General features: G+C 38.9%; 1 non-coding gene across 1 annotated transcript; it reads left to right on the forward strand.

The window, feature by feature from the left end:
- Nucleotides 1-1,000: 1,000 nt before the first annotated feature.
- On the forward strand, nt 1,001-1,141 carry LOC146001798 (U4 spliceosomal RNA). The gene has a single exon (XR_014443602.1). It is a non-coding gene; the product is annotated as a U4 spliceosomal RNA (small nuclear RNA).
- The last annotated feature ends 14,058 nt before the right edge of the window (nt 1,142-15,199 follow it).

Consider the following 15,199-nt stretch of genomic DNA (forward strand, 5'->3'; position numbering starts at 1 on the left):
AGCCGCCATCTAAAGGCGAAAAAGTGGTTGGGTAGAAGCCTTGAAGATGATTTTCTCAGTATATTACAAATTATTATAAACGATATTTAATCCTGCTAAGGAAGTCAAATTGATTTCCACTACACACATTTTAAATTAGATATTTGTAGGATTTCGGTGGGGTTCAGCCCCCTTCGCCCTCCCCCTGGCTACGTGCCTGGTCATGGGTGTGCGCAGGATTTTTTTTCCAGGGAGGGGCAAGCAAGGTATTTTTTCCCAGGGGGGAAAGGAGGTATATTTTGCCCCCGTAATAGTGATGCCCCCCAAAAAAATACTATTTCAGTCTGAAATTATCATGTTCCTTCAACGTATGTATAATAATTAACATAAATTACTGTGGCTGAAATGAAATTGTGTGAAATATATAATTTTCAGGTGGAAATTCATTTTCCAGGGGGGCGCGGCCCCCCTTGCCCCCTCTTCCCGGACGTCCATGAGTAGAGTACAATTAATAACAGTAGATTTTGTCTACTGCAAGAAACAGTAGAAATTTTCAGCTATGGGAACAGCTTTATTTGTAAAAGAAATGCAGTCTTTTCTGTATTTTAAAACATATGTGGCAATAATGGGCGCCTTTCGGAACGTGCACAATATTTCTCTTCTCAGGACGTTTTCCCTGCGGCGTTCCCTAATTCACAGGTGTCCATCGAAACTTTCACCAGGTTAAACCATGACGGCATCATTTTGCACCCGCCTCTACAGCTGGGTGCTGTTGAAGCGCCAGAATGTCGTTGTCTGGCTTAAAAGTTTTCTACAAATTGTGTGTGTCCCACCCTCCCCAAACTACGGCCCTTGAAAGTTATCTAACAATTAAATGTATAAATATATTTTATGTTAAACTGTATAACACTTACATGAAAAGTTGCTCACACAATATCTAAAATTTGTAATGAGCTGCAACTCTCGCAAGCGGTTGGATAAGATATTTCGTATATTAGCAGCGGTATGGGATGAAAAGTTTAGCTTTGCGCAGTGGCGATATCGTAACCAATGAGGTCTAACCGAGGTGCGATTATTGCTATTTGAAAACTTTAACCAATACCCCGTCAAGACGACGTGAAATATCGTCGGCTATGGCAATTTTTGGACGTTCCTACGGGAACCATTATTTAATTTAACAATATTGTTATTGATTACCATGTGTTGTCGTACACTACGAAACATGATATGTTTTTAAGTAACATTTTTGAGGTCGTCTTCAGTTTCTCACACAAAATTTCAATTTCATCCACACCAGTAGTTCTGAAACTGTTGTTGCGTACCCTAAGGGGTACTCACCTTGTAATCAAGGGTTCCAGGGTTCGATACCAGGTGGAGGCACAGTGGTTCGGATTCCACTTTAAACTGTAGATCCAGTCACGATTAGCCTTACTGTGCATAAAGTGGACTTAACAAATCAATAAAAAACACCAAGGGGTACATGAACGACTTGAAGGGGGTACGCGATCAGCTTGGAAGAGAAATGTCAAGAATACCCACAGGACAACATTTTTGCTGCGGGTGTGTAGAACAGACTTCATTGTTTCAGACATCATAGCTTTTAGCATTCAACAGGAAAATAGGGCTGATTTTGTCACTGAGAATCTTATATTTGTTTTGAATAATATTCTCGTTAGAAATCTATAATATACTAAATTTTGAGCCGAATCTCCGTTTGAACGTTTAAAGTACACAACCAGACATAAAAGGAGAAAAAACCTGTCAGGCACATCCTTCTCATTAGAAAGTCAGGATTTATAATTTTAAAAGTTCCAAAATTGTGCTTCACAGTTTGTTTACAAGCTTATTTTTGCTCTTTACTTTTTCTTCAATAACTGGAGCGCCTCCCTGATGGCGCAGTGGTAGCATCGTCGCCTTGTAATCAAGAGGTCCCGGGTTTCCATACCCGGTGGAGGCACACAGTGGTTCGGATCCCACTTAAAAATTTAGGTTCAGTCCCGATTAGCCTTACTGTGCATAAAGTGAACTTAAAACACCAAATCAATCAATCAATAACTGGAAAAATGTATGAAAATTAGTTTTTTTATATGCATATGTTTCACATTTTTATATTTGTAACTAATAAAGATTGTAAACGTAGGATTTATCATCTTTCCACATACAGTCCAAATGCCATACTGGTCTATTGCAGATACACGCCTGCAACATATCAAAAATAAAAAACTTTCGACCAATCAGGCAGCCAAAAAGGTTCCCTAAAACTCACTTTTCGAAGAAAACCTATGATTTAGTTACGACTAAAGGGGTACAATGAAAAGAAAAAACTTTGAGAACCACTGATCTACCCTATTTTACTGGAAATAGATACCCATGAATTTAAATGAGTGCGTGATTTTTTTTATTATTATTATATATATATCTGTGTGTTACTGTTTAAAATTACAGAGTGACAAAATCACTTTTGAGCTATTTTCCCCAGGTTTTAAAGTGCACGTGTGCAGTATATGACCCTGGTCTGTTTTCGTGGACGCACGTGGATGTTACTGGGAGTACAACGCGTGCATTCATTTTGACGCAAGCTACTAAACCTAGTCTTTAAAATTATACATATATATTGTAAATACAATTAAGTGCATTAACAAAAGGGCCTGATGGAGCAGCAGTTAAGCTGTCACCCTGTAATCAAGGGGTTCTAGGTTTGATCCTCATTAGAGGCACGTTGCATAGTGGTTCAAAACCCACTTTAAACTCCTGGCCGTAGGGAGGAAAAATTGTTCTCATGGGCGTCGCCAGAAATTTGAATAGTAGAAATAATAACAATAATTATATAATTAAAATTTCATAATTATAAGCTAATTTTATTCCATAATAATAATAATTATTAATATTGCTGTTGTTATGTCCAGCACAAGTTTTTTTTTTTAGTTTCATACAGTGTGTATTGAAATGCACAATTATTATACTTTGTTATTAAATTTTAAATACTTTCAAGATAAAGCTTTAAAAGTTAGATGGAAATTTTAGTTAAAAAGATTTTTGTTGTTTGACCTTAAAAAACTTAATTTTTGAAAACTGTGTAACCACTTATTCTTTTTTATAAATTAGCCTGGTGCATGTATTGTAACCAGTAACCTCAATTGCAAACGTAATGCTCTACAAAACTGGATATCCTAGATTTGAACTCTTATCAAAGGGGACTTTATAAAACCTACCTGACAGGGAATTTATGGTTTAGGGGCAATCATAAAGGAATTTTCAGTCTGACCCAGACTGACAGTAGGAAGAGGACAGCAAAGTGAAAATGGAGGAGTCACGGTTGAGCTGCGATTCCGGGAATTAAACCTGTTTCGCTCAAATTTCAGAATTTCAAATGCTTGAAAATTCTAGCACAACCGTTTCAGCATTTCTCCCTGTGGTATTTTTACGAAACTGCGAATAAAGATTTGAAAATGAGTTACAGATTTTGGTTTCTGAACTTCCATTAATGCAACATGTCAGAAGTTTCGAGGGTGGGGGTTCAACCCTGGAAACCACCCCTCTAAATACGGACATGTTAAAACTGTACTTTCAGTCCCGATTAACTATCCGAGCAAAATATGGGATTAAACTTTAATCTGAAAGTCACCCCCTTTATCTCAAATGATGGACGTAACACCATATTTGAACGAACATTTTTGACAGTAATAAAAATAATCAGAAAATGTTGAATTAAAAATATGTATAAAACATTTTAAACCTTGTAAATACAAAAAGAAAATTGTTCGAGATCAGAAATTCAGAATACGGAGACCATGCATGCATTCCACAGCTATAAGAAATCAACTTGTATTAAGTTGTTGGTGTAAGTTTTGCAGGTGAAATTAGCTTTTTCCTGTCAACACCCGGTGAAAATAGCCTTTTTGCTATTCTCAGCATCTGGTGAAAATACCCTTTTTGCCCCTGTGCGAATTAAGTTTTTTTTTGTTTGTTTTTTTTTTGCATTGGAGGGATGTACAGTGGGATCCATGAGTATTACAGTGCAAATTGTCCATCACCATGTTCGTGCACTTTATTTGATCCAATAAGAGCTTCAAGAATTAAAAGAAAACTAAAAAAAAAGCTTTTGGCAAGTTCTGCACCAGCATACATAAAAATCCATCGCTTAAGAACACACAGGATGTAAGAGAAAAATTAATGAAAATAGTCATGGACAATTTGCCGAGAATTACTAGTGGATCCCACTGTACATTCAATGGCGTAATTGTGATTTCATTGTACGAGGTAGTTTTTTTTGGGGGGGTGTATTCAAATTAGTTTGTGTTACCAGCTAGTAATCTCTCTCTCTCTCTCAAACTAAACTATAGCCAAGGGCGCCCGCAGGGTGGGTGGGGGACAGGAGGCACTTCCCCCCTGAGATTTCTGGAAAGAGTTAATATAATCCGAATGGTGAAATTGTGGCGATGTTTTATAACAAAAAGTATTGTTTTCTGCAACTTACAGGCCGTAAGTTACAACTATTATTGTTGTTATTATTATTATTTTACAGTACCCTTCGGCACGTAAAATCACGGAGTACCATGAAGGGCAGTAAGTAGATTAAGTGGTCTCTGGCTCTGATTGATAATTGTGCATTGTGAAATAGTACAAGAAGACAAAGAACTGTTCATCAACGAAGTGATAATGTTGATTGAAAGGAAACAAGGCAAATCCAGTTTCTATTTATAGTGGACCCGAGTCTGAGCTTGTATACAATGTCAAAGTATTTTTAATTGAATTTGAATTTTATAATTTGTAAAGTAGTAATAGTCATGGGCGTCGCCAGAAATTTTTGCAGGGGTGTCGGGCAAATGATAAAATTTGAATAGTAGAAAAATAATAAGTATTATTACCACGGTTGTAAATGTTATTATACAATACTAAATATTATTGACTAACAAAACTATAAATGGGGATACTCGATCCAGTAGTAACGCACCGGCGTTGACGAAGAAAACTTCGTATAAATTTCGTCTAAACCGGAAGTAGATAAGATAAGAGATAAGGAAGTAGATAAGATAAGGGGGGTGGTGTTTGTTAATTGGTCTGGGCGGAAATGATAAGTGGATCGAGAGGAGAATAATTGTGTGTGAATTGTGATCAGTGTTGCCAAATGTGAATAAAAAGAGTAGTGTTTCCAACTGGGGTGTATTTCCTCTAAATTTGTATAGATTTGAATAGGTGAGTTGTTAAAGCGTTAGTGTTTAAAGTGAATGGTCCAGGAGTTCGGGGTATATGTTTTTTACTTAAATTTTGTTGTGAAAGATGTGAAAATGGAATGTGTATATATTGATTTCCCAAAAAATGGATTGAGAGGAGCAGAGTGTGAACAGTGTTGCCAATTGGGAAGAGCAGTGTTGCCAACTCAGATCGGTGATTTCCGAGTCACCTGATTCAGTGATTGATTTATTGATGATGACGTCATGGGAGTAGATTTCACAAACGTGTCACGTGATTAAATTCTTGATTGTGATTGGTTATGTTGGGATGGTCCAGGGTTCGATTCCCTGTTGGGTCTTTTTTTTATTTTTTTTTTTATTAAGAAATTGTATGAAAGATGTGAAAATGTGTATTGATTTCCGATATACTGTTATTGGAATAGGGTGTGGGGTGTTGAGGTGATTGATGGGAGTTGGTTATTTGTAATTTCGATGGTTGGCACAATTTTCCGAGCAGAACATGCTGGAACATGCTCGAACATGCTTATGAATGGAGGACAGGAATGAACATGTTTGGGGCGTTGCCTTTTGGAGGAAATGACGTAGATGGGAGAAGGTATAAATAGTGGGTCGAGGCGTGATCGGTGTGTGAGAGAATGGACGAGTGCGGTACAGGATTGTTGAGTGGAGGACTGAATTTTTACGAATACAGTTACGAAGAGTTCTGGGAAATTGTCCGTTCTTGCGGTGACCTGGACCGTGACAGCACTGTCCTGAACCGCCTGTTGGGTTATTTCCCGTTCATGTACGTAGGGGTACGTGAAACTCCCTGGTGCGGTTGTTACACGTTCGACGATTCTGGAAACGGCGTTCACCAATATTGCGAGACGCTGAGGGAGATAGACGAGAGGAAAAGAAGAGTGGACGAAGAAGCAGGATTCCCGAGCCACAAATGTATGTGCGAACTGAGCCACAGGAAGGATGAGCGTAGTGTCCATGAAGCTTTGAATGGTAGAGTGAAAGAGTGGCTTGTTCTGCTGGAGAAGAAAAATTCTGTATGGTGTTCTGCATGCAATCGTACTTTGTTGAGTAAATTAGCAGGACACCCCTGTTTCCGAGTGAGTTGTTCACCAGATATCTGTCAACAATTGTTTCCTGACGATCTCGATTGTGACCTGGATGAATGTCTATCACCGCTAGAACCTGCAACACCGTCACCCACAGTATCAGATTGTTTTCCATTGGATGACATATGAGAGTGTTCGGTTACCATTCTCGGGTGTTCCATAACGGCCGATATACTGTCGATTATGTGTCAGTGAATAATAGATACCACACGTATAAAAGGTGGCCGATAGGAATACGGCAGACTCCAGAAGAATTAGTTACTGCAGGTTTTTATTATTCAGGATTTAGTGATAGAGTGACCTGTTTCCATTGTTTGTACACAGTGTGCGAATGGACATGTAAAGATTGTCCGATTATAGAACATTACAAGTCGATACCAAGCTGCAAATACATACAAAGTGTTGCAGCGTTACATCGTGATTCGAAAAGTTGCAGATACTGTGACTGTCCAGAATCAGTGAAGGAAGACTCCCCAAGTGTGGATTCTGTGTTTATGTGCAAGATATGTTTTGAAAAACCCTGCAGTGTTGTAATTCTTCCGTGCCGTCATTTTGTATCCTGCGGAGTTTGTTCTTCTCAATTGGATAAGTGTGCCATATGCCGAGCCAGCATTGAAGACACAATCACAGTGTTTACCTGTTGAACTATGGGTGTGTGTTTTCTGGATGTTCAGGGTCTTCGAGGGAGAGATGGTGAATTTGTGTGGAAAGAAGTGGGGGTATTGAAATATCCTTTTGAATGTACATTTGACTTTTTGGTGAAACCCCCGTACGGTCTACATTTAGTGAGTGAAAAGTACCGCCGTACAAATTACTGGCTGCGGGACTTCAAACACGGACTTGACTGGGAAAACGGTTGGGTCCCCTATGAGAAATTAGGTGATCTTTTATATTCTGTACTTCCACAAGGAACAGTGTATGTTAAAGGTACGGAAAAAGTGGTACTTGTGGAAAAGTGCATCGGGGAAAAAGGACTCAGGAATGTATTTGTACAGAACATGGAAGATCTTGAATGTCCTAAATTGAACAGTATACATGTGATGGGGAAAAAATGCAGAGACCATACTCGATGTAGAAACCCGAGGAAAACCTGTGCAGTTGAAAATACCTGGAAAATGTATGATTTTTATTGTAATAATAATATAACAAATAAAAGATGTTGAATATTTAAAATGTTTTATTTATAGAGAAAGGTTTACAACAATTTCTAGGTTACAAAATTTATAGAAAGGTTTACAATTTCTAGTGTACAATACAAATAACAATACAATATGGATGCATGGTAAGTAACAGTTGATTTACAATGTCAGTGTGTGACCCCGATCGTTGACGAGATATATTTCGGTCATCAGTTCATTGTACCAGAGAATGTAGAAAGGATTCAGCAGATTTTCGGGTGGTTCCTTTTTGTCCGAATACATGTTCTTCATGATATTATGTACATAACCCTCCACGTAGGGTTGTATTTTCTGATAACGTTCCCTCATTAATTTTTTCAAAGGTTTCAGCAGTTTACATAGGAATATGTGCAGTTCATCGGGAGTAAAAATGAATGCATCCGGTGAAGAATGACGATACATAGAAATACAACGTTTTCCAAAAAAGTTTACTCCATTGATGGTAATATTTCCGGTAACCCAATAATTGAATCGTCGACCTGTATCGACGTAAGTTAGCAGATCAGATTGTATAGTATACAGTTCACGAATTTGTGCCAAATCCATATATACGGGTGATCTTCCCTGCTGCGAAAATTCCCACACAAGGTTGTAAGGGGAGTCTTTCTTGAAACCTATTGCCACATACTTGGTTTTTTCACTGTTCAGAAAGTATATGTTTGCAAGATAAAGATCTGTGCAGGCATCTACGTTATGTAGTTTCGAACATTCGTTGCTGTCTTGAGGCAAGTTGATTGCGTCAGGTATTTTTCCTTGATCGTTCTCCGTTGCCACATCCATTTTTTTGTCGGGTGATTTTTTGTTGCTGAGATTAGTTGTCTCGATCTCGAGTGGGAGGAGACGTTTGCGGGTCTTGCGAGTCATACGTTCCACGAGCTTTTCGTGTTTGTTCACAGGAACGTTCATAACAGGTTCCATGATGTTGTCACTAGAACTTCCCAGGAGACACTGAACAAGATACATCAATGCACAGATGTCTTATACATGCGTGTTACGTACACTCCCGTACTGCTTGGATAGAACGACACACTTGGGTTCCTCTAGGACACTTGCAGTTCGGTAAACGTTTGAAGATGTCATGGAAACGTTGTCGAATATATTCATCTTTATCGATGACTGGTGGAAAGGTTTGTATAAAATCCTTGGTTGTGATGTTACGTGCTTTGTAATAAGCATATACGCAGCAGTAATGTCCGCATGTTGTGGCAGATATCCCTTGTAAGGGGGTATTGTTGTAAGTCCAGACAGAGGAATGTCGATTCAAGAATGTTACAAATTCTTGGTAATACGGATGGAAACCGTATGAATCAAAATATTCGGCCACATTGTTCTTATCGAAATAGAATGCAACCCAATGCGTTCCCTGGGAATCGGAAGTGTCTGTGTTTGCAATTATCAAGGCAGGGGTGCAGAACGCTCTAGGTAGAAGGTCTCTGGGGTAAACACCACAAAAGATTTTTTTGGATGAGCAGTTGCGAGTGAGGACGTGTCTGATCTGCGACGTATTCATCGTTGATGATAATATCCCTGTTTTTAGTCACTTGGATGAGACCGTTGTCCAAAGCGTGAAACCAAGGTGAACGAGTTTTCTGGAATAATGTTTTCGAAAAGTCGCTATTCCGATATTCAATCTTCAAAAACGGGTCGTCAGTTTTTTCCATCACAGCTCCGATGTTTCCTTCGCGACTGTACCGAGCCCACTGCGAGCTGATAACAGGAGTACATGCAATTTATAAACACTACACTAGTGAACGATGATATCTCTATTTTTTGTTATATCCACTGCAGCGTCGAATTCGGCATAAATAAGACAGGTTATATTTTCGGGTAGTTGAGGAGAAAACTGCATCTCCACTCCTAAGGTACCTTGTTCCTGAAGACTGATGTGTGTATCGTTCCCTGAAAAATCTGATGTAATGTCGAAAATCAGAAAAAATGATCCATTTTGGAACATTTCCCTGGTGATCTGATGACCGAAATTACCGTGGTGGATACCTGTACCCGAAAAGAGTGTCTGATAGGCACGTGTCACCAAACCACCATTTCCTTCTGCTGTTATCCTCAAAGGTTCGTGAGGTATGAGTTCTCCATTCTTAACAAGCTGGAAAGAAGATAGATTAAAACTTCTAAAGTCAAACGGGTTTGTCTTGGCACTACCGAGATAACTGGAAGTGGACACCATAGCAAGTAGTACAACGTTCGGGAAAGGACCTTGGAAGACATTATCGATGGAAATCTGCTGTGTCCCGGTAACGTAAGAGTAAGCTTTAATGATGCTTCTCGTAAAAGGGTAGTGAGCTGGAGCGTAAGAAAGTGCTTTATCTATAGCCAGACTTGTGGTAGGAGTAGGAATTACATGATTTATTTCGAGAACTGCCTTTAATATTCTTACTTTTACGGTAGGTGAATCTTGATCACCCCAAATGTAAAAGGAATCACGTGCCTTAATAAGTTCGATACGTACTTCAACACCGTTGACGAGGTATTTAGGTTGATTGAAGAAATCAATGTGGAGTCTTCCCATAACTTCCACTGTGGATGTTACTTCTGTAGGATTTCCGGTTGTCGGAATGTATTGGAAAAAATCTTTTCTGGTAGTAAAACCCTTGTTTGCAGCATTAATTTTATCTTGCTGTCCTGGTGTGTCCAAGTAATACAAGGCGTTCGTGAGATGTGTGTTGGCAGCATCGGAACCGTAATTGGTGATCACTTCGAGGATTGATTTATATGCGTAATTGTTATCAGCAGATGTTACAGATATGCCATTGATCATAACGTTACATTGCGAAAACATAGTATTCTGGAGATAATTTATGACTCCGCAGTTTTTTGTGGTTGCATTGTCGGTTGGAGAAGCGCTCATGCGACTCCCATCTTGATTGACCATTTCAAGTTCCATACGTAGATAGCAAGATGAGAGATCGAGGAAATCTGTTCCCGTTGCAGGTAGCACAAACAGAATTACGTTTTGATTATCGATGGAAACGATCGGTTTGTAGGTAACGGTGTATGTTTTTTCAACATTCTGCTGGATAGGTTTTTTCTGGAACAGATCCAGTTGTGATATCATGCAAGCGTTATTCTCCATTATTATCCAAAAATATCTTTGACGGTGTTTTTCTGTTTATTTCCTCGTTTGCGGGTTTGTCGACGTTTTGCAGATGTACCACCTTTCTTTCGAAGTGTTGAGGTACGGGTGGCCGAGTGTTTTAACATCGAATGAGTATTTTTTCTTGTTGATCTCATTCTTATACCCGATCCTGCCAGAGAATCGATTTTCTGTTGCGTTTTAGTTTTAAGATTTTGACCTGCCTCGCGTATTCTTTGACGTACAATGGTTTTCGGAGTTTGCTGCGTTGTCGCCATATCGGTGATGATATTAGCACCGGTTTTTAAAGCTTCTCTGCCGATTGCTTTTGCGCCACTCCAGAGAAGAGGTTTCACCATTCTAAAAAGTCCTGCAAAAAGAGAACCCAGACCTCTCCCTTTCTGGATTCTATTAGAACGAAAAATGGGTCCAATTCCTCCATGTATTTGGTGAGTATAATAATCGACTTGTGAATACATGATGATTCATCTGGTTTTCGACATAGACTGAAATAAATGATGTTCTGTTGTTTTTTAAAAAGGTTTTCGTTTTCTACGAAAATGTAGAACAGCAATTGTGGGAACGGAGCTGCTTCTTAAAGGTATAAAATTTCCTTTTCTATCATTCAAGGCGATTTCTACCGTTTCAAAAGAACCTTTATCCAGAGGAACGTAATGAATTGGATCGAATGTGTGATGGGCTACTGGTACTATACAGGGTGTATCGATTTCAAAACATGGTTTTCGAGCAAGACGTAGAAGTCGTAACATTTCTTCACCAACCAATTGCTGTTTTACAATATCCGAATATATAAATATATAAGGATTTTTATCCACAGTGTTATTAGATGTTATGTGTGTAGAATAGATAGATTTCAATATATCGTACCGAAATTTAGCATAATCGTCCGTTACGTCGATTGGTGTCACTGTATTGTCCACACGACCGTCCGATTCGGGGTGCGAAACACCCACCTCATTCAGATATTTAACCAATGCTTCTTTAAAGTAGAATCGAAGATGAGTAGGCACAGCTACATTGGCAGGACTAGTTTTTAAAAAAGAGATAAGATCCTCCACCGTATAATTTGCTGCAGGAAAATAGAACGGCTGTTCGTTGATGTAGAGTGTGTTGTCCGTGGAAATGGATGAACCAGGTGAACCCCATTGCGGCTCGATTAGAAAATGCCAGAATTCCTTAAGAATGGTTTTTCGTATTTCTTGATCATCGGGAAGGGAATCTGCAATCGTGGTAATCAAATCTTTCGCATTTGCGTATGTTCGAACAGGAAAAGTCACCGATCCGAAATCGGTCTCCAGAACATTATCGTATAGAGTTGAATGGTGTAATTCTGCTAATCCGACTTCCCATAATTCGGGAATCAGATCGATACGTCTTGCAAGTTTTACTGTGAAATGGGTCAGCGTGTTGTCTGGAAAATATTTTTCCGATGCAGATGACGGGAGGTAGACGTAGAAATCGTCATCCATTCTCACCGAGTTAAAAAAACTCACTGAAACGTGGAAGGTGCATGTTTTGATATAAATATGTAATTTATCTGTTCGATAGCTGTTTTACCGAAGATGCCTTGATCCATGAGTCAAAACTGGGTGGGTAACCAAGCCAGCGAACGAGATATTCCAATTTTCGACCTTTACCGCGTGTTTTCAAAATTTTATCGATTTTATACTCTTCGTTAGGATCTGAATAAACTTTCTGAACTTCCTCCTTGTAGAATGTTCCTTTTACAGGTTCACCATTTAAATCGTCCAATACGTAAACTGGCACAGGTGTACGTTGAACGATGGCATGAATTTTGAAGACTTCTCGAGACCACGACTGTTCGTAACCCTTTTCGAAATGTCCTTTAACAACCGAAATTCGTACCATATCCCCCACATTCAAATCTGAAGCTGGGTGTGAAATATGATCGTTATATCTGTTAAGATGTTTCCACACTGCATAAACGTTTGTCTCGTTTACGTCTCGAGGAGCCATTCCTATAGAACTATGGATAGTGTTATTGTAGCCATCGAGAAGTCGTGGTAGAATATCTATGTAACGTCTTGTCTGTTTCGAGGTGAAATATTTCCACATTCGCTCCTTTAACGTTCTGTTAAAACGTTCCACTACACTAGCTTTGACGGGGTGATTAGAGGCAGTAGAGAATTGTATCTGCTCTTTCTTTAGAAACGTCTGAAATGTGGAATTTGTGAATTCTGTCCCCTGATCAGTTTGCAGCGTGACAGGCTTCCTTTTACTCTCCTCGAAAATGTTCTTGAAAGCTTCGGTTACCGAATTGCTAGTTTTATTTTTCAGAGGTAATGCAAAGGCATACTTTGAAAATACATCGATAACCGTCAGAAGGTATTTGAAGCCGTCGTTGTGTTTCTGTATTGATGTCATATCGTTAAGATCGGCTTCCCAGAGCATGTCAATGTTCCACACATTATAGTGATTTCGCGGGAACCTTTTTCGGGCACCTTTGTGGAGTGTATATGTTTCCTGATGCATCAACCATTTTTTCACCTCATCACGTGATATATTTTTATCTCTTACCGCTTTCCATAAACGATCCACGGATGAAAATGACGCACCATGTTTAGGATCGTAATATATTTTCGAGAGAATTTTATTGTGCTTCAATTTAGGGACTCCCATGATAGATCTCTGCGTCTTCGACTTCTCCTTAAAGGAACAAGTTTGTATGCATCGGGTGTTCTCAGGAAGGGTTTAGTTTTTCTGGAAACGCGAACACCCGCCTTCTTCTTCTTCTTCTTTTTCTTGGGTTGCTGCTGGCTGTGAGAGGGCCCAGGAATTTCCGTTGACGATGATGTCGAATATGTCAACGTCCTTGGTTTCGGAAGTTCTGTTTCCCGACGCCCGTCTATTAGACGTTGCGCTGTGGATTGATATTCGTCGATGATATCCCGTAATTCCTGTCGCGTATTGTGCGGCAATGTTTCTGCCAGGTTTGGAGGGAAATACGATGAATCTGGCGAAACAGTTGAATCGTTGTTATCTTGAACGATGGGAATTCGTAATGGTTCCTTTGATTTTCTACTCAACCATAAATACTCGTCCAGTTCCTTTCTGTACAGACGCCATTTTTGATCGTCAGATATATCCTTCATTTTCATAATATCGTTCATTCTTTTATCCAGAATAGATAATTTCAGACTCGCAGACGATTCGGTGTTTCGAATGCGTTCTAGCTGTTCTGGCGACAGAACAACCATTTTCTTATAAACGGATGACATTTTAATGTGGAATAAGGGTTCCTAGAAGACCCGATAGCAATGAACCCAGAAGCAAAGGTAAAAATCCTCCTTTCTGAACTAGAATGTTTCTCCGTTTTTCGATATTCACTTTAGGTTTTACAAGATTACGTAAAACTGTCTTGTAAGGTGCCAGACGGCGTTTTGCAGACGGTTTAAGTTTTACGTTACCTTTTAAAACATTGAGACAGCATTCACTGATGAAACGAATTGTCTTTTTAGGTGCGGTCTTCAATAACGATTTACGAACTTTCGATGGAGAATTTTTCAGCACGTGTAAAAAGGGTGAATGTTTCTTGAAGGAAATATTATGTTTAGAATGTGAACTGGTACGTCTCTTCCTCGTTTTCTTCATCTCGATGTTTCAAGCATTCCTGAGGAAGATATGCTGTCGAGTAATTCTCGTTAAAAATATCTGTCTGATAACGTAGAGGATCCGGTGTTGACTGGGAGAGATCAATATACAAATAACTGAAAGGTTTTTTTGTTGCATCTATATATACTTTTTCGAGTTCCTTCATACGATGTGGGTGGAGTTGCCGTGCAAAAACAGTAAATTGGTTCATATCACGTGGATTTTTAAATATAACAAAATGTTTCACGTTCAGAGAAATATCCCTGCAATTTTTACCCTGATGAAAAAGATTTTGCGTTATGAAGACCACCGAGATATTTTTGTGGTGACTACCCTTTGTGAAAAGATCAGCAACTTTTTCTCCTTGAGCAACCATCATAAGATCATCCAGAATTATAAGAGTCGGAGTTTTACCATTCCACGATTCCCAATTAACAATACCCTTATGAAAATCTACGTCATACATTTTTTTCGGAATACTATTTTCCTGATCGTAACACCATACTATTTTTTTAATAGGCCCTTCAACAAGATGAACAATAGAAACGGCAAGGTTTGTTACGAAGGTGGTTTTACCACTTCCTGATGCTCCACAGACCATCATTGTAAAAGGATGAACGAGTTTCGGAAACATTATGTTACACAAATTACTTTACGGGTTTTGTGCTCTGAGAGTTCTGTGGGGGAAATGATAGGTATTCATTCTGTTAACATAATATATATGTTATTCAGAATCAAATAAGCACATTTATAATATATGTTCAAGACTTTACTTTATACACAATGAACACAGGCATTTTATACAGAATCAGATTTACAATAATTGTATGTACAAGAAATATATTTACTTCATACAGAATCCAAAAGGATACGAGAGGTATTTATCATCAAAACATCGTTTCACCAAGACAGGTTGATACAGACGTGTTTCCAATGAACTGATGACCTGGAATTCTTTTGTTCGTCTAATTCGGAAAATATTCTCCACAACAACTTCATCTTTTCCATCTTTAACCATAT

The sequence above is a fragment of the Lepisma saccharinum genome, chromosome 17 (genome assembly GCF_977018435.1).
Source record: "Lepisma saccharinum chromosome 17, izLepSacc3.1, whole genome shotgun sequence".
Taxonomy (NCBI): domain Eukaryota; kingdom Metazoa; phylum Arthropoda; class Insecta; order Zygentoma; family Lepismatidae; genus Lepisma; species Lepisma saccharinum.